The following is a 24,233-nucleotide window of genomic DNA, read 5'->3' on the forward strand; positions in this document are numbered from 1 at the left end:
TTTTTATTAAATAAGTAGATAAGTAAATAAATAATAAGAAATTTCTAGAAGTTGAATGATTAGATCAAAACATATGTAAAAACTTAAGGCTTTTGAAATGCGTAGGTAAATACCACACATCCCTCTCTCCTCTGCTTCCTGCAATATTTGAACCAGCTTTTATTCCCCCCAGCAGTACAGACTTGTGGAAGTGATATCCTGTGGTGGTATTCCCTGTTTATCACTTAGCTGAGGATGTTTGGGCTAGTTAAGAGTTAGAGTGCTAGTGACTCAAGTAGTGCAAGAAGAGAGGCCTCAGCCAGTTGCTCATGAAAAGCGGCATTGAGGGGATGCCTATGGACACTGGGCAGAACTCTCTGGCGCATCAGGGTAGGTGAAACCTCAGGGGTACTCTGCAGAGGGAGTGGGAGGATCTAGCAGATGCCTGGGCAGTAAGATTCACAGGCAAACACTGCTCTCCAGGGCACGTCTTTCTTACTGCCATAGTCGCTACTCTGCCACTTCTTGCTCTAAAATCCTGTCTCAAATCTGCAAGTAAATATCTAAATCCTATTTAGTCTGTGTAGATAGGTGGCTTTGTGAAAAGCAGGCGTCCTCCTGAACTACACACACTCGCAGACACAGACACACAGCCTGTCGTTTTCTGTTTTGGTATTTGGAGAAATACGTATCCAATTCAAGTTCCAACTTGTCTACAAAGTCTCCCCTGACAACTTCAGCCCAGGTGGATCTCTCTTTCCTCTGAGCTCTCACAGCAATTTTAGGCAGTACCACAGTATTTAGTACTTAATTATACACTGTCTGGTTCTGGAATTGTCTCAGGGTGTTAGCCATTTCCCCCAACTCAAGGATAAGTTCTTTGAAATCAACTGCCATGTCTTTTTTTTTTTTTTTTTTTGAGACAGAGTCTTGCTCTGTTGCCCAGGCTGGAGTGCAGTGGCACAATCTCAGCTCACTGCAAGCTCCGCCTCCCGGGTTCACACCGTTCTCCTGCCTCAGCCTCCCTAGTAGCTGGGACTACAGGCGCCCGCCGCCAAGCCCGGCTAATTTTTTGTATTTTTTAGTAGAGACGGGGCTTCGCCGTGTTAGCCAGGATGGTCTCGATCTCCTGACCTCATGATCCGCCCGTCTCGGCCTCCCAAAGTGCTGGGATTACAGGCTTGAGCCACCGCGCCCGGCCTGCCATGTCTTATATTTCTTTTGGATCCCTCGTTGACTTGGCATGTAGTAGATCTTTAGTAAACAGTCACAGATCAGTTGATTGATCCAAGTGTACATTGCGTGAGATTTGCATTGAAATAAAATTACATCAAGAAAGATGTTTGCCATACTTTACAACTTTCATAAAATAAACTCAAAATGGAGCAAATATTAAAATATTTTAAAATCAAACAATAATACTACTAGAATAAAATATGTGTAAATTTATTTATAGCAGTAGAATTAATGAAATGAGCCCAGCCTTTCTAAACAGGATGCAAGCCTGGAAGCCATTAGAAAGAAATGATGGATAAATTTGGTAACAAAAATTTTAAAACTTTTCTATGGCAGACTTTGTTAATTTATGAGGATCTTGTACAAATCAAGATGACGAACAACCCTTTGTCTCCCCAACCCAAATTGTAAGAGGTGGAAAATGGCTCGATTTCCTTTCCAGCCTTGTCCTTCACTCAACAAAGGATCTTTCACCTCAACTGAGGATCTTGATCCTGCTCCTTCAAATTCTGTCTCCTTAGCTACGTCTTTCTCCTTTCTTTCCTTATCAGTTTTCCTTTATGCTCTGAATCTTGAATATTCAAAAAGTGAGGAACTTTGTGATAGTGTTTTAAGAAAAGAAGAGCTTTCTTTGAACTTAGTGCAGTTGGCAGAAGTGTTAGCAAGTGACTTTCAGTGGGCATCCCAGTCACATATGCCTTGGATATGTCAGAGTGTCCAACACTGCATGGTTGTCAATGGTTAATATCACTGGCTAAACGTTGTGTGGCTAACTTTTCCTGAGTAGCGTGCTTTACCCAAAAGTCAGTGTATTAGGTGATCCACTGAGAAAGGCTATTATTATAACACCACAGCATGTAATTTTGGAAAACTTGGAATATCAGAAATCATATGCAGCTTCATTTTAGGGTGAAAACTACAGCATATGCAGGAAAGAGAAAATCCTGTGTCAAATTTTAAATGTTTGCTTTCTAGTTTTAATTTTATTTAGAATAACAGAATCAAAACAGGAATGTGTTTTCTTTTCTTATCGCCAAGAGAAAACTCAAGTCTTCCTAATGTTACCAAGCAATTGAAAAAGAGCTACTGTTCATAGAGAAGATGTTCAAGACAGAGGTGAATAGATGAGCTCTGTTGGATGATGTTTTTAAGGATATTGTTAAGAAAGTTAGTGTATAAATAACGAAGTCACTGAAATTGATCTAGGTTAATTTTAGTTTCTTTGAGAACCCATTAGAAAGTATCATTGTTTATCAAGTGGAAAGAAAAGTTGATAGTGAGAGAAAAGCTTACCTTTTATAGAGTATAAACTATTACAAGGAATAAGGAGGAATTAAAACTATCGGGTTAGAATACCTGAGGGTGTTCCCTTAGAAATGCCAAAGTCCTGACATTCTGATTATTTCAAAGAGCAATGAAAAGGTATGAATGTACAAAAGTGGATGCCTTTGTTTTCCTTTGGAGATCCTTCAATATATCCTGGAAAATGTAGTTTTCTCAAGCCATTTTTATTCAGCAAATTTGGAAAATAATTTTTTTTTTTTTTTTTTTTTAATTTAAGACAGAGTCTCGCTCTACCGCCCAGGCTGGAGTGCAGTGGTGCAATCTTAGCTCACTGCAACCTCCACCTCCCGCATTCAAGAGATTCTCCTGCCTCAGCCTTCTGAGTAACTGGGATTACAGGCATGCACCACCACACCCTGCTAGTTTTGTATTTTTTTTTAGCAGAGACATGGTTTCTCCATATTGGTTAGGCTGGTCTTGAACTCCCAACCTTAGGTGATCCCCCCACTTCGGCCTCCCAAAGTGCTGGGATTACAGGCATGAACCACCACACCCAGCCAGAAAATAATTTTTTAAAATCATAAATATCACTGACTTTCAGCAAGGCTGCGGCTACCATGTTCTCTTGTACAGGCATGGCTGGGCTGTTGGCCTGGACCTTGCAGCCACAATGGATTCAAGTTTGAAATACGGCAGCTTCGAAAGATGTTACTATGTGACTAAAGTCCATCAAAAACATCCAGAAAATTACCAAGTCTATGCAAATAGTAGCAGCAGCAAAATACGCCGGAGCTGAGAGAGAGCTGAACCCAGCTTGAATATATGGATTGGGATGTTTGCCTCTGTATGAAAAAGCTGATCTCAAGGTGCCTGAAGACAAGAAGAAATACCTCCTTATTGGTGTGTCTTCAGATCGAGGACTGTGTGGTGCTATTCATTCCTCCATCGCTAAACAGATGAAAAGCAAGGTTGCTACACTAACAGCAGTTGGGAAAGAAGTTATGCTTATTGGAATTAGTGACAAAATGAGGGGCGTACTTTTTAGGACGCATTCTGACCAGTTTCTAGTGGCATTCAAAGAAGTGAGAAGAGGCTGGGCGCGGTGGCTCAAGCCTGTAATCCCAGCACTTTGGGAGGCCGAGACGGGCGGATCACGAGGTCAGGAGATCGAGACCATCCTGGCTGACACGGTGAAACCCCGTCTCTACTAAAAAATACAAAAAAAACTTAGCCGGGCGCGGTGGCGGGCGCCTGTAGTCCCAGCTACTCGGGAGGCTGAGGCAGGAGAATGGCGGGAACCCGGGAGGCGGAGCTTGCAGTGAACTGAGATCGCGCCACTGCACTCCAGCCTGGGCGACATAGCGAGACTCCGTCTCAAAAAAAAAAAAAAAAAAAAAAAAAAAAGTGAGAAGAAAGCCCCCTACTTTTGGAGATGTGTCAGTCGTTGCTCTTGAATTACTAAATTCTAGATGTGAATTTGATGATGGCTCCATAAACTTTAATCAATTCAGGTCTGTCATCTCATATAAGACTGAAGAAAAGTCCATCCTTTCCCTTAATACCATTGCAAATGCCGAGAGCATGAGTATCTACGATGATGTTGATGCTGATGTACTGCAAAATTACCAGGAATACAATCTGGCCAACAGCATCTACTACTATCTGAAGGAGTCTACCACTAGTGAGCAGAGTGCCAGGATGACAGCCATGGACAACACCAGCAAGAATGCTTCTGAGATTATTGACGAATTGACATTGACATTCAACTGCACCCACCAAGCTGTCATCACAAAAGAGCTGACTGAAATTATCTTTGGTGCTGTAGCTCTGGATTAATGAAAATCAAGTTCTGTCCTCAGACAAGGGGTAGAAAAGGAAAATTCAGCCAGCTGATTTTGTTTATTGCTTACTGCTATCTTTGTCAGAAGAAACTCTTCCTCCATTGTTTTAATTACTGAAGACAGCAAGATATTTGTAAATTATTTTACAATAAACAACTTAAAAAAAATCATAAATATCACTTATCCTCATGCAGTTGTATGCAAGATGAAAGTTAGTATTTATATGGTACATTTTGTCTACAGATGTGGAGACTTTAAAAATAATAAAATGCCAATTTGCTGAAAAAACAGACACAAGCATGATGTGTCATGTGATGAGTCTCAGGTGAAACCTGGCAGTGACTCTACTAAATCCGAGGCCATTTTTCAAATGCCAAAGTGAGTTTCTGGGCCACAGATTAGCCAGTCCCCTTAACGATTATTTTCATAGGATTTCATTCATTTTGGTTAATGTAAACACTCCATTATTTTTACTATTTGGAAGGTAGATGTGTTAGTAAAAATTGAAATCTGATCCATCATCTCTATTTAAAAGTATTTAAAAATACTTCAATGCGGCATTGTGTCAATTGGGAGGTAAATGGAATTCATGAAGCCCAAAGGGGAACAGGCTTCTGTTCCTGTGAAGGTCCACTAGCCTACAAGGCATGGAACAGAGGGGCAGATGAGACCCACCCATAGCACACAAGCCACGAAGCAAGGCTGTGAGTTTTTTCAGGGGAAGTTCATTCTTACTTCAAATCAGAGCATGGTGGAACAGAACAGACTCCTGCTGTTTAAGGATTTATACTCTGGCAAATGAGATACATATCTTGAAGATAGTTAAATCTTTAAAAGGAACAGATACATTAAAAATGGAATACAAACAATGGAAAGTGCATTAGTGAAAGAGTAAAGTCAATGGTGTTATTTATTTACATAATTTTTACTGAGAGGAATCAAATAACTTTTTTTTGATTGATCTAGGAGGGTGTCATAGTTGGAGAGAGATTTTGGAACCTAGCAGAAGAGTAAGAAAGGAGTGGTTTGTTTAAGATTCATTGCATTAAACACTTTGTGATCTGACCTTTTAAATTGTAAATAGGAGACTATTCTTTTAAAAATACAAGCAGGTATTGCTTGAATCTATATCATGTTAAAGATAGTTTTCATGTTAGTTTAAAAATTTGCTCATGAGCAGATTTGTCTTGGTGTTTGTAGTCACAATTTAAGCAGTTGTTTGTGTTGTGTGTGGAAGGACTCTACATTCTAGCACAAAAGAGGATAAACATGTTCTAGGGATGCTGACCATTTAGATCAGTAATCTGACTCTCACCATCCAACATTTCTTTGGTCATTGAAGAGGCTACAATGTTGTCACACTAAGGCTCAGGGACTGAGTAGGTGACAAAACTCAGAATTGGGCCTTCGGTGTGACCTGGCCCAACAGCTGCTTAAACAATAAATGGAGTTCAAGGGTTTCCATTGCCCTACCCAAGAAGCTCAGGTCAAACCTGAAACTTCTGCTATATGATCTACATACCAAGATATATGGTTACAACACAATACTCATTGACAGCTTTATCACTTATTTTAGGGTGGGTTCCCTAACTAGGGATTTGGAGACTCTCGAGGAAGTCAGCAAATTCTTTGAAATTATGAGCAAAATTTGGTGAATAGATGAGCATGTGTGTTTTCCTTGGGCAAAATTCATCAGAGTCTCAAAGGAATTGTAATCTCAACAAAAATGAGAATTACATCTCTAGAATGGAAAAATTCTCTACAGTTTTCCTAATGGGCAACAGTGTATAATTTCTGGCTTCTTCTTTTTAGGAGAATTAAGTTGAACAATTTGAAACATGCTGTGGTTTAAATGTGTCCCTCAAAAGTTCATGTGTTAGAAACTTGGTCCCCAGTATAGCAGTGTTGAGAGGTGGGACCTTTGGGAGATGATTATGTCATGAGGGCTCTGCCCTTGTGAATGGGCTGTTAATTAGATTAATGGATTATTGAGGGAATGGGTTAGTTATCATGAGAGTGGGTCTGTTATAAAAGCCAGTTTGGCCATCTCTTATGAGGCCTCTCACTATGTAATGCTCTATATTGCCTCAGGACTCTGCAGAGATTTCCCACCAGCAAGAAAGTAGTCACCAGAAGCAGCCCCTAGGCCTTGGACTTTCCAGAATCCAGCACTATAAGAAATAAATGTCTTTTCTTTATAAATTACCTAGTTGCAGATATTCAGTTATAGCAACAGAGAAAGGAGTAATATAAAATCTCATTGCATTTTCCTTTGTGTATAATTTTCATTGCATGCAAATACAAAACAGTATTTTTTTACCCAGAGTTAATCTTCTCATGTCCAAACAAATGTATGTGAGTTAGTTCATTGATTGCAAATGAAATGCTATTTTAAAATTCCGTTAAAATGAAAATGCCATGCCATACTTGAACATTCTATTTAAATTCTGTTTTAACTAAAAGATCTCAAAGTTTTTCTCAGAAGGTAACAAAACCACAGCCCCCTCCCAACCCATCTTTAGGAAATACAATGTAATCAAACTTTTTACAACTGAAAAGTATATTACAATTCTAGTTAACCATTTAAAATGTTTTTCTTTAAAAGAGATAAATAACAAGTCAATGGAAAAGATAAAATGAAATTAGGAAAATGCTCAAATAAACCCAGAAAAAGCAGAAAGGAGAAAATAGAAACTAAAGCCAGGCATGGTGGCTCATACCTGTAATCCCAGTAAATAGGAGGCTGAGACAGGAGGATTTCTTGAGGCCAGGAGTTCAAGGCTGCAGTGAGCCACTGCACTCCAGCCTGGTCATGACAGAGCAAGATCCTAACTCAGGAAAAAAAAAAAAAAAAGTGCAAGGAATAGAAAACAACTAGCAAGATGGTAGAGTTTAATCCAATGATACCAATAATCACTTTAAATGTAAATGATCTAAACACACCAGTTAAAAGACAGAGTTTGTTAGACTGGATAAAATAGCAAGATCCCATTACATATTGTGCATAACGAACCCACTTTAAATGTAAAGGTTTAGATCAAAAAGTAAAAAGATGGGAAAAGATATAAAATGAAAACACAAACTAAATGAAAGCTGAAGTAAATACACTAATTTTAGATGAAGTAGACTTCAGAATAACAAAAATTATCAGGGATAAAGAGAAACTTTACATAACAAAAAAGGAGTCAATTTTCCCAGAACATACAGCAATCCCAAATGTGTATGCATTTAAAAATAGAGCTTCAAAACACATGAGTAAAGAACTGACAGAAGTAAATAAACAGACAAATACTATGATTATAATGGCAGACTTCAACACTCCTCTCACAGTAATTGATAAAACAAGTTGGCAGAAAATAACTAAAAATATAGATGGACTGGACATAGTGGTTCACACCTATAGTTCCAGCTACTCATGAGGCTGAGGTTGGAGGATTACTTGAGCCCAGAAGTTCATGGCTTCAGTGAGCTAAGATGGCACCAGTGCACTCCAGCCTGGGTGAGAGAGTGAGACCACCCTCTCTAAAAAAAAATTTTTAATTTTAAAATTAAATTAAAAATAATGACCTAAACAGCATTATCCAGTAACTTGACCTAATTGGCATTTACAGACTGCTCCACCAGTGGCAGTAGAACACATTCTTCTCAAAAACACATGAAACATTCACTAACATAAACCATATTCTGAGCTATAAAATAAACCTTAACAAAATTAAAAGAAGAGAAATCACATTGTATTTTTTAGTCCATTTTCCCACTGCTGATAAAGACATATCCTTTTTCTGAGGAAAAAAGGTTTAATGGACTTATAGTTCCACATGGCTGGGAGGCCTCACAATCATGACAGAAGGCAAGGAGGAGCAGATCACATCTTACATGGATGACGGCAGGCAAAGAGAGAGCTTGTGCAGGGAAATGCCCGTTTTTAAAACCATCAGATCTTGTGAGACTCATTCACCGTCACAAGAACAGCACAGGAAAAAACTGCCTCCATAATTCAATCACTTCCCACTGGGTTCCTCCCATGACAAATGGGAATTGTGGCAGTTACAATTCAAGACGACATTTGGGTGGAGACACGGCCAAACCATATCATTCCCTCCCTGACCCCTTCCAAATCTCAAGTCTTCACATTTCAAAACCAACCTTGCCCTCCCAACAGTCCCCCAAAGTCTTAACTCATTTCAACATTAACTGAAAAGTCCACAGTCCAATGTCTCATCTCAAGTGCCTTCTGCTTACGAGCCTGTAAAATCAAAAGCAAGTTAGTTACTTCCTAGATACAATGGGGGTACAGGCAGTGGGTAAATACAGCTGTTCCAAATGAGAGAAATTGGCCAAAACAAAGGGGCTATAGGCCCCATGTAAGTCCAAAATCCAGCAGGGCAGTCAAATTGTAAAATTCTAAAATGATCTCCTTTGACTGCATGTCTCCCATCCAGATCATGCTAATGTAAGCAGTGGGTTGCCATGGTCTTGGGCAGCTCTGTCCCTGTAGCTTTGTAGGGAGCAGCCTCCTTCTCAGCTGCTTTCATGGGCTGGTGTTGAGTGTCTGCAGCTTTTCCAGGCACATGGTGCAAGCTGTTGGTGGATCTACCATTCTGTGGTCTGAAGAATGGTGGCCCTCTTCTTGCAGCTCCACTAAGCGGTGCCCCAGTAGGGACTCTGTGTGTGGGCTCCAACCCCACATTTCCCTTCCACACTGCCCTAGCAGAGGTTCTCCATGAGGGACCCTCCCCTGCAGCAAACTTCTGCCTGGGCATCCAGGCGTTTCCATACATCCTCTGAAATCTAGGCGGAGGTTTCCAAACCTCAATTCTTGACCTGTGTGCACTTGCAGACTCAACACCACATGGAAGCTGCCAAGGCTTGGAGTTTGCACCTTCTGAAGCCATAGCTTGAGCTCTGTTAGTCCATTTCAGCCATGGCTGGAGCAGCTGAGACACAGGGCACCAAGTCTCTAGACTGTACACAGCAGAGGTACCCAGGGCCTGGCCCAGGAAACCATTTTTTCCTCCTAAACCTCTAGACCTGTGATGGGAGGGGCTATCCCAAAGGTCTCCGACATGCCCTGGAGACATTTTCCCCACTGCCTTGGTGATTAACATTTGGCTCCTCATTGCTTACGCAAATTTCTGCAGTCAGCTTGAATTTCTCCTCAAAAAATGGGATTTTCTTTTCTATAGCATTGTCAGGCTGCAAATTTTCTAAACTTTTATGCCCTGTTTTTCTTTTAAAACTGAAGGCCTTTAACAGCACCCAAGTCACCTCTTGTGTGCCTTTTTGCTTAGAAATTTCTTCTGCAAATATCCTAAATCATCTTTCTCAAGTTCAAAGTTCCACAAATCTCTAGGGCAGGGGCAAAATGCCATCAGTCTCTTTGCTAAAACAGAAAAAAGAGTCACCTTTGCTTCAGTTCCCAACAAGTTCCTCATCTCTATCTGAGACCACCTCAGCCTGGACCTTATTGTTCATATCACTATCAGCATTTTTGTCAAAGCCATTCAACAAGTCTCTAGGAAGTTCCAGACTTTCCCACATTTTTCTGTTTTCTTCTGAGCCCTCCAAACTGTTCCAAACTCTTCCTGTTACACAGTTTCAAAATCGCTTCCACATTTTCTGGTATCCTTTCAGCAACACCCCACTCCTGGTACCAATTTACTGTATTAGTCTATTTTCATGCTGCTGATAAAGACATACCTGGGACTGGGAAAAAAGAGGTTTAATGGACTTACAGTTCCACATGGCTGGGGAGGACTCACAATCATGGCAGAAGGCAATGAGGAGCAAGTCACATCTTACATGGATGGCAGCAGACAAAGAGAGAGCTTGAACAGGGAAACTCCTAGTTTTAGAACCATCAGATCTTGTGAGACTCATTCACTATCACCAGAACAGCATAGGAAGGACCCACCCCCATAATTCAATCACCTCCCACCAGCTTTCTCCCATGACACCTGGGAACTGTGGGAGTTACAATTTAAGATGAGATTTGGGTGAAGACACAGCCAAAGCACATCACACATAGAATATGTTTTTAGACCATAATGGAATTAAATGGAAACATAATAGAAAGATAACTGGAAAATCACCAAATGTTTAGAAATTAAACAGCATTCTCCTCAATAATCCATGTGTCAGAGAGGAACTCTCAAGGGAAATTTCAGCACATCAATATGAAGCTGGGATTTGATGTGGCATGAAGAAGTTGGCATGGCCTAGCACTGAAATGGAAGCAGGAGCCAGGCCTTCAGGCCCCTCATGAGATGTAGAATGAGGTTCAGGGAAGGGTGGAGTTGTGGGTGTGAGTTGGGGCACTGGGATGGGGAAGTAGTGCATGGAGGACATTTAGGGTGCTTGTGGTATTGTTTCCAGCACAACTGCCCTTCTTTTCTTCCTCTAAATGTTCTGCTTTAATGAACACAGTAAACCACTTCCTTGGGCCAGGTGGATTAACAAAGGATATGGCACAGTTTGCAGTGGAGCACTCAATTCTGAACTCTTTGCTTTTGATCCCTTCCGTCCAAACCTTAAAGTACCCCACACTGCTTTCCCCATTATATTGAAATTGTAAAAATTATAACTACGGTTTGCTGACTATGAGGCAGACACTTTGCTAAGCATTTTACAAATATAACTTTATTCAGTCCTCACACGCACAAAAAATGCTGTCAGGGAGATATTCTTATCCCCGTTTCACAGAAGTGTAAACTGAGGTACAGAGAGATTAAGCAGGCACAAAGCAGGTGGGTAGCAATGTCAGGATTTGACTCCTATTTTGTTTGATTCTGAAGATTCTCAATACCTATGATATGCTGCTTCCCACTGTGGGTATTGAGGATGTGGCTGTTAACTTTGTGCTTCTGGGTATCTAAAAACACAAAGGTCTAAAAGGATCTGACTGAGAAGCGTTTGCTTTCCTTGGGCAGAAATCTAGATTGTCAGGCGTGCCCAAGGAGGGTTACTGAAAAGTTGGTGCAGCAATCATATTTACGTAGAACCATTGAAACACACATTTATAACATCTTCACTACTGTAGGTCTAGGTTTAATCATCCATAGCCCTGCTATCTTCAGTGAGCCTGCTCGTGTGACTGTTCCTCAGTGGGCCTCTGGGACAAAACACAAGCAGCATGGAGGAGAGACTCACTTTAGGCGTGTAGTCTTCAAACGTGGCTTTCTGTAATCACCTGTGAAATACTGAGGCCAAAAGCAAAATGAAGTATTTGAAAATGTGTAGTCATTCTTCTCACCAAGCAGTAGAAATATTGAAAGAGGAAAAAAGGATGCTAACCTGCTAACTTGGAGAGAAAAAATATTTGAGTAGCAGACAAAGAAAAACATAAGACAGGTTGCTGATGGCATAAAAAATAAAGCATATGTACATTGCAACATGGTGTTTAAGCTCTCCAGCTCTGGATTCAGACTACCTGGGATCAAAAACTGGTTCTACTGCTTACTAGCTGTGTGACCTTGGGTTTGTTACTTTCATCTCTCTCTGCCTCAATTTCCTCATCTGAGAAATGGGGATGATAACAGTGTCTATTATTATGCAGAGCTATTGTGAGGAATACATATACATATATTACATATAATACATATATATGTAGGAATAAATGTTGAAAAAATTTTAGTTATGATTGTTTGTCCAACACTATTATAGAATTAAAACATGTTTGGGGTAGGTAGTTCAAGGCCCAAACAAATGAGGCACAAAAATGTTTACCCTCCTTTAAGATCCTGATCAAGTGTACTTTCCCAAACTTTCAAGAAAAAAATCCTTTCCCCTTTCTAAACTTTGGGTAAATTACTGGTTTAACATTCATTACATTTTGAGTAGAGCATAGTTATTTGTATAGAAACATGTTGGAAACTCTTTGAGGGCAAGATAGGATCTCCTTCATCTTTCTCCATTCACAGTCCCTTACCTCATCCTGGCCTGGAAAAACAGATAGCACTTAGAATAGTGTCTGGAACTTAGCTGGCACTGAATACGGTAAATATTTGTTAAATTGAACTGAACCGAATTGAAATGCAAAGACTGGGCCCGCCTAGGAGAAAAAAGACTGAAAGAGCAAGAAGAAAACTGAGATTTTGCTACCATTTGTCATGCAGAAACAGGACTATCTTGCTTATATGTATTTGAATGCAAGGCACTCAACACTGTGGAGTTGTTGTGGCTGAAAGGTAACAAAAGCTTATTTGAGCCTGTTGAGGTGAGGTGGGTGCAAATAATCCTTTAGGAAATATAAACTGGCCAGCCTTGTAACTTGTAGGAATCCTGGCCCCCAATTTTAGCAGGAGAGTCAAGCTCAGAGATCTCTGAGAAGCTTTTTATAAAACACAGCTTGTGCAGCTTTACTTGTGCAAATTAGTGAGAGCTAAAGGCAAGTGTTCAACAGACTTTACTGTGATTCCCCAGTTCATGAAATTCATAGGGATCAAATTTGACAAGAGTGTGTCTGACTTTGTTCTGTGGAAGCCTGAGCAAAGTCATAGAAACCAGATGCAATTAGTGGTCCAGCCATAATCCAGAGAGTCAGACCCAGGAGTTGTATTTGTCCTGCGGTGTAAATACATGCATATGCACATGCACACTCACACTCACAGTCTCTCTCAAATACATAAATACTCAGACATACACATTATTTCCAACACACACACACACACACACACCCCACATTATTTTAGTAAGTAATAACTTCATTGATAGAGCTTTTGAGCAGTAACCACAGTGTTGGTATCTAGAAATTGGCTTTTGTCTTCCATAAAACACTTACCAGTACTGAGTGTTTTCATGTTTGGTGCCTCAACTTGTAGTTCTCACCTTTACATTGTCTGTGAAGATCTCCTGTGAAGTGTTTAAAACGAAAATTCCTGGCCCCGCACCTTTAGAGATTCTGACTCAACAGATGTGGGGCAGAGTCTAAGAATCTGCATTTGGCAGATAAAAGGCAATCCAGAACACTTTAGATCGAAAGACTTGCGGGTACTTTTTGAGGCCTAACAGGTCTACTACCTACATTGTAGCATTGAATCAATGAGACAGGTGAGATTTCAGTGGCTTTGGTAACTCCAACATAAAAGTCTAGCTGAAAGGCCAGGCATGGTGGCTCACACCAGCATTTTGGGAGGCTGCAATGGCAGGATTGCTTGAGCCCAGGAGTTCGAGACCAGTCTGGGTAACATAGCGAGACCTCATCTCTACTAAAGAATTTAAAAAATAATCTGGGCATGGTTGCATGTGCCTGTAGTTCCAGCTGCTCAGGAGGCTGAGGTGGAATGATTGCTTGAGTTCAGGGGTGCAAAGCTGCAGTGAGCTAAGATGGCACGACTTCACTCCAGCCTGGGCAACAGAGTGAGACCTTATCTCAAAAAAAAAAAAAAAAAAAGAGAGAGAGAGAGAGAAAGCCTAGTTGCAGCCCGTTGGTCCTCCCCTGGGAGGCTCCAGTGTGCTTCTCATGTCTACATCCTAAGAAGGGATGTATTTAAGGGTGGGTCAGCCTGCATAGTTGTACCTGAAATGAGCAAACAGCTCACTCCCTTGTTCTAGGTGTTCACACATAGTATTGCATTTGATCTTGGCAGAGCAGACACTCAAACCCAAATCTCTTGATAATGCCAAACCCAGCCTGAACCATAGCTGTCTTCAAAATGTGACCAGGAGTTTCATAAAATGAAGTCTTTGTACCAGGAGATATTAAAAATACTTAGCAACCAGTAGAGCAGGTACAAGCCCAGTCAGAACTGATGTAGATGTATGAGCCCGGGGGGTGTTGGCTGAGTGCAGAAGAAGGTGCCCCTGCCCCACTCCAGTGATCCACCCACTGATAATGGTAAAGCACCCTTCAAGATGTTATCACATGGGACTCAGGCCCCTAATTAGGGGTGGGAGAGAGAAGGAGGACATCACCTGCTTCCACCAACTTCTAGGACAAATGATAGTAATCAGAAAATAATGACCAAAACATGCAAGTTCATTCTTTTCTTGGGACAAGGTAAGGAGCTGAATTAGAAGATTAGTTCCCATAGGAGTGGTGAGAACTCCCCAGCCTGACCCCGTCCCCCTGCAAACATCATGAGCTAGCAAGTGTTCCTGTATCTATGAAGACAAAAGTTCTGAGTATTTTATTTTTGAAACAGAGTCTTGCTCTGTCACTTAAACTGGGGTACAGCGGCACGATCATGGCTCACTGCAGCCTTGAACTCCTGGCTTCACATGATCCACCTTGGCCTCCCAAGGTGCTGGGATCACAAATGTGAGCCACTGTGCCCGACCTGAATATTTTAAATCATGACTGTTCCTCAAGTCTGTGACAATGCTTGTGAAATCTCAGGCATCATTTGGTGGTCACTACTATGCTTTTTTATTTCCTAACTAGAAGGAATTTTCCTTCCTTCTGGGGCTCAGATGCAAATTCATGGCATGAGATTGCTGGGAGGTCTAAAAGGGTGACTCATGAAATCCCAGCTAACCTCACAGTTTTGCCTGGATCCAGCCCAGGTCAACGGTCCTTGATCTTCTGTCAGGGCCTGGAAGAAGCCCCATGTGGAGTGCAGGTTGATTTTCTTTGAAGATTGCAGTTTAGAAAAAGTTCTGCTCAACTCCAGGCTTCCTTCTTTTATCTTCCTATCTTCACCTTTTTCAGCTGGTGGTTATGTCTTCCCTGTTCTCTACTGAATTTTCATACTTAATATTGAATCCTTTTAAATTTCACAGTTCCTGATTCTGTATTTTCTTATTAAGGTGAACTTTCATCTTATCATAGCAGTTTCTAGCCTCCCTCCTTTCCTTTTTTTTTTTTTCGTATAAGCCATTTAAATGTAAAGCACTATTGTCATAGTGCTCTCTTTCTGACTTAGAATTTTTTTATTTCTGATTTCAAATGATGCCCTTCTGATGTAAAAGCCACACTGAATATGGCAATGTCTACTAACCATGCCCACAAGGTATTTAATGTAATTGGAAAATATTTTATTATAGCCTCACTTCCCTAAAAACATTCCAGCATCACTCATTCAAGTAGCGAAAATAGAAGCTTGATCTTGGAATTAATTAGGGATTAACACGGAATCTTAATTTTAAATGTATCAAAGGAAAGAAAACAATTTAGACCCCAGTGTACATCAAAGGATAATTCTATCTGGCAACATACAATGACTTTGCAGCAGCCTAATCTCTCACCACACCCTGATGCTTCCATAGCTACCGCACCACAGAAGCCACAAACAACATCTTTAGTGCTGTTCCCTCACGAAAGGAACTCTCCCAAAGCACTGGGGCTGGGATTTGATAAATTACGGTTGTTTACAAACTCAGAGAAGCTGGTTATACACCAACACATTTCAAAATCTCCACTGACTCCACAAGTGACCTCTTTGGAAGTCATTGATGAGCAGTCTTCTGATAGCTGTTACTGAACACTGAACCCTGATGAGAATGCCAGCTTAGCCTCTGCCCTGCTTACCAGTGGGAGAGGCTCGTAAGGCATGGGGCACTTGGCCAGAGGGATAAGTCAGAGGCCACGAACAAGGTGGGAGACAATTCAGAGTCGACAGCCAGCTGCATTCAGGGTTCAAAGCGGTGTCAAATGTCAGCACTTTGCAGCAAGGAGATTCCTATGCACATAGCCTTTTCTGGTAGGCAAAGTCTTATGTGCATTTTTCTTCTTTTCACTTATTTGAAAACCTTGCACTGCAGAGCAAGGGATTAGGCACTGAGAGTGTTTCATTTTCAAATGTTTTTACAGAGGACTTTTGCCTTCCACCAACATTTCAATCATACACAGTAAGCTTCACTAGAAAAAAAGTTTTTCATTTAAAATTAGAGTAAGCACCATAAAATCAAAAAGGATTCAGCACGCTTAATTCTAAGAGAGAATTCTGAGTAAAGTAACCATCTTTTTTTAAGAGATGAAGTTCTACCAAAACGCCATCATCCTAACCTTAAGTCAATCTGCTTATAATTTGAGACTTTGGTAGGAAAGTGGCATTTAGAACTTGAAGAGCTAAATTTTTACTTCTTTAGGATACAGATGTTTTAAGTGTATCTTCCTTTTTGCCCACATTTACTAAAAGGCTATTCCTTCTTTTATTTCTTCTCCTTCTTCCTCCTACTCTTTCTTTTTCTGATAAATATAACATACAAAATTGTAAACTTGTCCTTGGTAGGACTCAATTAAATTGCCTCATCTCCAGTGTTGCTACTCTGAGTTTCCAAACACTAAGCTTGAAGTGGCTTCCACTGAAGGATAGAATTTAGTTTCTCCTCGAAGCAGAATGAATATTGTGGACAGTCTTTTTATCTTTATTTAAAAATACCTCTCTGGGACAACTTTCCCCTAGGACTAAAGCAATTACTACAGCTGTAAACAAGGCCAAATTCTCCACCTCTGTGGACAGCCAGTTCCAGTGGGACTCCCCTAACACTGGAAATGAGTTGTTGTTGGTTTTATTTTTCTTTTTAATCACTAAGTGGAGTTTTTCCGCTTAAACTGATAAACAAAAATATGTTGTTGGTGAGTGTTTTCCTTAGTATAGTGTATCCCTCAAAGCATTTTTCCTAAGAGGAAAATGTTAAGCTCTTGATAAATGAAAAATAAACTTCTTGTTCTCAAAGATAAATTATTACAATGAGAACTTTCTTTAACCTTAAAAATCTAATACTGATGTTTGGCTTTGCATGGTAGAGTTTCTCTAAACTGTTGAATGCCTTCCATCTTTCTCAGACCTTGTTTGGGTAAAGGACAAGGGGAGCATCTCTAGTGGGTGAGTGATTTACCTTATCATCCTTTTACTGTAGCCTCAGAGATCGTTAACTCTTTAAGCAATGGCATTCAAGTCTTAAGAAAACCCAGAAACATGCCTCAGGCTTTAGACATTCTCAGCTAAAAAAAAAAAAAAAAAAAAAAAAAAAAAAGGAAAAAATTAAGGCCAGCTTGGGTATCAACAAAGCAGAAAAAGAATAAGCCAATTGGTTCAATTCTGATAAGATTGGCGATCTGCAAATCAGGTAAGCTGAACTGCAAACAAGTGCCTTTGCTTCTCCAGAGACAGCTCTCCTCTTTCCTGGCTTTGTACCTGGTGCATTCATTCTCTGGATATACTTAATGGCAAGAAAAGTTACAGATATGCTCTTTCCCCACCGCTGTGAGCAACGGGGCTATTCTTTCACTTTTACAAACATTTTTAATCACATCTTCTTACCTTTCCTTTGTGCGTCCAGAAGAGGTTATCTAAAACTGAATTGTAAGTGTCTCTAGCCTATGTCAAAAAAACTGGTAGAATCATTAGGTTTAAAGGGAATTTTTTTGGCCAACAGTTTGTAGTCCTTGACTGAAATGAAACAGTAGAAATAAGGAATGCTTGGCCTCTGAAATGACATCCCAGCCCCTTCCAAAGGAAAGCCTTCTCTTAAAAAAAAAAAAAAAAAAAAACAGGAAAAAAGATTGTAGAAAAATACTCATAAGACTTGAAAATCAGAATGCAGTTGTTTCTTTATTAACACTTTGCAAATTGGTCTTATTTTAAACCCTTTTATTTAAAGCCAATATTTTATATTTATAATATGATAGAGAAAAAACCCCTAAGCTAAACTGGTAAGTTGAAAAGACAATGGAAAATAAAAGATTTTGTTCAACTTTTTTTTCTTTTTTCACCAATTGCTGGAAGTGCCGCCTAGATAAAAATTAAAAAAAAAAAAAAATCTATCAAGTTAAAAAGCAAAAGTGTACCAGTATATGCTGTTTCAACTTTAGTGAGACAGTTCTGAATATTTTACTTCATGATTTTTTTGGTTTTCAAATCAAATGAGGTTTGTATGTAATATTAACTATGAAAAGAATGTAAAAAATAAAAAGAAAGGTTAGGAAGGCCAATATACCTAGAGTTTAAGTGGTCCTTGACCTTAAGTGGTAGGATTATAGTTATTTTTTTCTTTACTTTTTAAATTTTCATAGTTTTTCAATTTTGTATAACAAATACTTATTGCTTTTATATTTTATTTTATGTATGTATGTATGTATGTATGTAGGTATGTATGTATGTATTTGAGACAGAGTTTTGCTCTGTCGCCCAGGCTGGAGTGCAGGGTGCAGTCATAGCTCACTGTAGCCTTGAACTCCTGGGCTCAAGTGATCCTCCTACCTCAGCCTCCGCAGTATCTGGGACAACAGGCATGGGCCACTGCACCCAGCCATTTTAACATTTTAATATAATGTTGTTTAAAGTATAAAATGATTCTGATCATGTCTTTCATTCTTAGGTGGGTTTTTTGTTGCTGTTGTTTTGATTTTTTTTTTTTTTTTTTTTTTTTTTTTAGAGACAGAGTCTTGCTCTGTCACCCAGGCTGGAGTGCAGTGGTACAATCTCGGCTCACTGCAACCTCTGCCTCCTGGGTTCGAGTAATTCTCCTGCCTCAGCCTCCTAGGTAGCTGAGATTACAGGCATGTGCCACCACACCTGGCTAATTTTTGTATTTCTAGTAGAGATGGGGTTTCTCCATGTTGGTCAGGCTGGTTCTAAACTCCTGACCTCAGGTGATCCACCCACCTCGGCCTCCCTAAATTCGGAGATTAAAGGCGTGAGTCACTGCGCCCGGCTCTTAGGTGTTTTAAATATGAACTTTGTGACCCTGTTTCCCTTCTGCACCCTTCTGCTTATTTCTGGGCTGCATTTCTCCTTGGGTGTTTTTTTTCTCTTCTTACTTCTATCCCACGTGCTCTTTCTCCCTCTTCAGTCAGCATCACTTGCCTTGGAACTGAATTGTCTACTGAGCTCTGGGAATCTTTTATGAAAAAGAGGCCAGAGGAGGGAGACTGGCATTGCCTGGACCAAGGAAGCTCCTTAGAGATGAGGTCACAGAACATCATAGCTGAAGAGATGAGACCAACTGCCTCATTTTACAAATGAGGAAATGAAGGTCAAAGGGTGGCGTGACTTGCTCAAGGTCATGCCCCCAGTTTGTGACAGAGTGGAAATGAGAACACCGCATTAGTCCTTGCAGCTTGAACCTTTGAAAGAGCAAAAATCCTGGGATGAAGACCATGGAAAGCAGCAAACACAGATGTGTACTAAGAACATGCAGATGTCTAATGCGTGAAGTAGGAGGATTTTTCTAGAAATGTACTGCTGTACAAATGTACCTTCACCTTAGATAGAGATGTGAGCACAGAGAAATGTTTTGGCAAGAAACAGAACAGTGCCAAAGGAGTGGAAAACAGTGACTGACCTGAGGCCTCAGCATCCCAGGACAAGACGGAGCACAGGAGCAGTGGCCACCACGTCTCAAGGGGGCCACTCTGGCTAGTTGTGGCCACCTAAGAATTCAACCCCAATATTACCGGGTTGTCCGATTTTATAAGAGAAGTGAGAAATTAAGGTTATTGTGTAAAATCCCCCAGTTTAGGAAAGTTGTGGCAGTAAATTGTGATCTGCTTGTTGAAACTTGCATGTAACACACCAGTCCTTAAGATGTATGAACCTGTACTCTCCTGACTATTGAAGGACATTCCTCTTGCCATGTATGAGAGGCTGGGTATATGTCCTCCTACTTCTCACCTCCACTTAGAAAAAAAGGCAACCCTCTCCTTCCCACAGAGTTTATTTATTTATTCCTTCTGTATACCTAAAAATTGGTGAAACAGACTGCACCATTGCATTCTTTTAAATTCAACTCTTAAGAAAAGACATTGCTTTTTAAACGAGGACAATGAAGTTTCAGCTTGGCAATCCGACCTAGAAATGATTATCAAAATTAGAGGTATAATGCTTCTTTATATGGTTCTATTTTCTCCAAATTTTCTTCAAAGAATTTTTTTTTTATAAGTCAGAAGGGAAAAGTTAAAAAAAAATCCAGACGGCAAATCAAATGATACGTTTATTTGAAGAGTCAGATCACTCATCAGGTAGTTTAAGAAGCCACTGGCAATGTGGAAAGAACTTCAGTTACGGAGTCACCAAACCCAAGTTTAATCCTAGTTTTGCTACTCATCCATAATCTCTGTTAAATGAGTATAGTAATTCCTATATATCAGGGTATTGTAAAGCTTAATGATAAGTTTTGGGACACATGGTGGATTGTGAATAAAAGGTAGTCATGGCTTATCTGGTGACTTTACCTCATGTACCACCCTAGTGGGGAACCCTAGTGAACATTCAAATCCACATGTGTTCATGAGAACGAACCATCCTGAGGTAGACACACAGCTGAGTTTGTCTTTGTTTGTCCTGTTGACCACCTCAGCAGAGCACCACACAACCATGTGGGATTGTTTGAGACCTGTATAAATTCTGTGAGAGAAGTTTGAGTTTTGGTTGGTTTTGTTTTGGGTGTTTAAAAAAGAATCAGTGTTTGAAGTTTTGGAGTCATTTATAAATTCAATTGCTTTTGCATCTTTAAATTTTTTAAAAAAGAATATACATCATTTTTTTCCCAAAAAGAAGCACAAGAATAACCCTGTAGAATAAACTTGGATCTTGTTCCTAAGATTATGACACCCTTACTAGTGCTTTGCACACAGCAAATACTCAATAAACACTTGTTATATGTGATTAAATGCCCAGCCTTCCTGAAAAATGGCCATGGCATAATTAAATCTGATGAAATAGTAGAAGACATATTGCATTGAGTGAAGCTACGTTACCCTCCAGAATTAAGGGAAATTTCCAGCATCTTCAGGGTTAATTTTGTAAATTGTTTAACAAGTTTTAGTTAAAAATTAAAATTTTAATTTTCCCAGCCTACTAATAGTTTGTCATTGTTATGGTTTTGCAACATTTGAATTTACAATTTACCATGCTAGCTTAATTTAAGAGTTTTCTTTTTTTTTTTTTTTAAAGAAACACTAATAAGACTGACTGAAGATCCATGCTCCAATCTTCCTCCAGGGCTGCTGAGCACTGGTGTCTCCTCTGGGCTCCATTGTCTCTGGCCTGGACTATTGTAATTTGCTTCCAGTTGGGCTTCCAGTGTCATGCAATCTACTCATGCACATTACTGCAGCCTTTCTGAAATGCCAATCTAATCTTGGCTTGAGACCTACTGGATAACAAGAGCTAACATTTATTGAGCATTTATTGTGCTTGGCGTTGTGTAAAGCAGTCATTATCTCATTTAATCCTCATAACAATCCCATGAGATAATTCCCATTTTACAGAGAAGCAAAGGGAGGCTCAGAGAGGTTAAGTAAATTGTGCAAGTAAATTGCAGCTTACATTTTGGGCTTTATTCAACCACTTAATTACATACACCCCTCCCCCTCACCACAGCCGCATGATGGCAGAATGCTGTAAGTGTGATGACACTTTTGTCATATGCTGTCTCTCCTGTCTGGAATGTTTTTGTCTGCTTAACACTCAGAGGGGTCCTCTCCACTGTGAAGCCTTCCCAGACAACCCTCCAACACTATACTTAAAGTCCCAGTATTTCTCTAGCACACCTATGTCATGTGTTGCTTTGCCATAGTTAGTTTATCTGTCTTTCCCTTTTATCAAATGCCACGCAGGCTGGGACTTAACCATATTGCATTTGTATTCATTTACACAAAGCCTGGTTAGTAGTAGATGCTTAATAGTGTTTGTAAAATGGATGAACTGTGAGATCCTCAAAGGTATCTTACTGATATTTGTATCCCCACACTAAGCTACCACACCAGGAGGTCACCCTGGAAGGGATCCATGTGATGTGGACAATTCTTCAAGTGTTCATTCCTGATAGTCAGTGGCCCGAGGAACTCACTCTCTCCCACAACTATGTGTCCAAGCCCACTCCTGCATGCTTCTCATTCTCTCTTGAAACTTCCAGCAATGTAGGCTTTATCTTGGAGTCATCCCTCATTTGTTCTGCTCCCTGGTCCTGCCACATTGAAACAGTTGCCAAGGCCTGTCAATTCTTCCTGTGAAATGTTTCTCACCCCCTTCCCTGCCTCCTTCTCTTTATTGTCTATTGCTTCTCTCCTATTATAGGCGGTGGCTCTTCAATTTTTAAATAGGAAAGAACTGAGGGAAGGAATCACAGTCCAGTTGCAAAAGGAGTTTAACAGACTGGCTTTGAAGCTCCATCACAGAACAAAATGCTATTTTATTTAGAGTGCATGTTACAAATTAATAATATAGCAAAGTTCTATATAAGTATACTTTACATAAATTGAGAAAGTATCCATTGTATATATCAAATTATACATACATCTATATGTATAATATATATATATATTTGTGATAATGGTTATGCCAGGGGAGGCCCTACTTTATACAGCAACCGCAAGAATTGTTTCTTACATGACTTATTTGACTCCAAGCACTTTCCCTTTTGTTGCTGGATAAATCTTTCTAAAGAACAGCTTTAATATTATTAATACTCACAAACCTTCACTGTCTCCCTATTGCCTACTAAATAAGGAACAATCATTCTGTATATGGACTTTATTGCCCTTCATAATATAGATCCCACTCATTTTTTGACTTTGTATCCCATGGGTCACTGTTGTTTCCTGTATCAATCAGGAATGCCGTTGGCTGCAGGTAACAGAACATCTAATGTATGTTGGCTTAAACAAATAGTGTACTCTTTTTTCTCACATAATAAGAAATTAAGAGGTCTGCTGCAGGGCTGGTGCAGGTACCCAATGATGGTCAAATGCTCCTTCTATCTCTCTGTTCACCATCCCATCATATAGCTTTTATTCCTCTGCTTATCACCTCCGGACCTCAAGAGACACCTCCAGGATGTCATCCACATTTCAAGCAGAAGAAAGGAGGAGAGCAAAGGGCAAAAGTTTAAGGAAAGTTCATGCTAATTGTGCCTGTCCTATTTTTAAGGATAAAGCAAATACTTTCCCACAATCCTAACCCGCCAATCTTCTGCTTATGACTCAATGACCAGAAGGGTGTCATAGGGTGGAAGGTGCCTGGGGGAGGTAAAGTTGTGGACAGAGGTGGGCTGGCCAATTGGCAGCACCTGCCACCCCTCCCACGCTAGTTAGGCAGCTCACTCACTTTATCCGCACCTGCCGCCTCATCATTTCCTCCACCTTGGATGATCTTTGCCCTACTCTGTCTCTGCTTATTGAAGTTCTTTCATTTTTTAAAAATCCTGATAAAATACCGCTTTCTCCAAGAAGCCTTCCTTGACTCCTTCTAAACCACTCTCACAAAAATTTTCCTTCTGAGATCAACCACTGTTTGTATTTTGCTGTATATAGAACTCCTTACACTGTACTATCGCTAATGTTTGTTTTGTCTCCTTGTCTACATTTCGAGGTCCAAGAGGATAGGGATTGTGTCCAATTCATCTTTGTATTTCCAAGGCAGCTCAGCACAGAGTAGTATTCAATAAGTATTGAATGGATGCAATATTCTATTCTGAACAGAAAAGTCTGCAATACCCATCCTGTATCTATAATGGCCCCTCTGATCCAAGTTAAAGAAGAACATCTGCAGTCCTCTGTGAATATTGGCTGCTGTCTTCTGTCCTCAGTTGAGGCAGGGACATCTGTGGTGGCAACCTGATTATCTACCAATACTTTTTATGTTTCTCTGCCCAAATATGCAGCTGTTTCCTGGGTGGGAAAGTAAAGAAACAGGGAAAATCAGACAAAATAACAACAATTTCAGCAGGAGATTTGTGAGAATATTAGGCTTAAGTTAACAACCTCAAAATTATATTAAAACAGAAGGACTAATAATATTATACCAATTAATACTACTTATCAAGCCCCTTATGCCAGACACTGCACTTTATATGCATTATGCCATGGACTCCTCATAAGAATATACTCATTTATTAAATGAGGAAACCAAGACTCAGAAAGGTTAAGAAATTTGTGCAAGGTTACATAGCTTTTAAGTGGCAGCACTGGGTAGACACTCACTTTTTTTTTATTATTTTTCTTTTGAG

General features: G+C 40.0%; 3 protein-coding genes and 1 pseudogene across 3 annotated transcripts in view; 2 read left to right on the forward strand and 2 right to left on the reverse strand.

Annotated features, from left to right (window-relative positions):
- The window catches only part of CGRRF1 (cell growth regulator with ring finger domain 1), a 1,085,659-nt gene that overhangs the window by 541,960 nt on the left and 519,466 nt on the right, over window positions 1–24,233 (reverse strand). The window lies entirely within an intron of this gene.
- The window catches only part of CDKN3 (cyclin dependent kinase inhibitor 3), a 670,130-nt gene that overhangs the window by 408,584 nt on the left and 237,313 nt on the right, over window positions 1–24,233 (reverse strand). The gene's annotated exons all lie outside the window — the stretch shown is intronic.
- The window catches only part of BMP4 (bone morphogenetic protein 4), a 77,240-nt gene that overhangs the window by 29,987 nt on the left and 23,020 nt on the right, over window positions 1–24,233 (forward strand). The window lies entirely within an intron of this gene.
- Window positions 3,117–4,387, forward strand: LOC126959360 (ATP synthase subunit gamma, mitochondrial-like; annotated as a pseudogene).

The sequence above is a fragment of the Macaca thibetana genome, chromosome 7 (genome assembly GCF_024542745.1).
Source record: "Macaca thibetana thibetana isolate TM-01 chromosome 7, ASM2454274v1, whole genome shotgun sequence".
In the NCBI taxonomy this organism is placed as follows: domain Eukaryota; kingdom Metazoa; phylum Chordata; class Mammalia; order Primates; family Cercopithecidae; genus Macaca; species Macaca thibetana.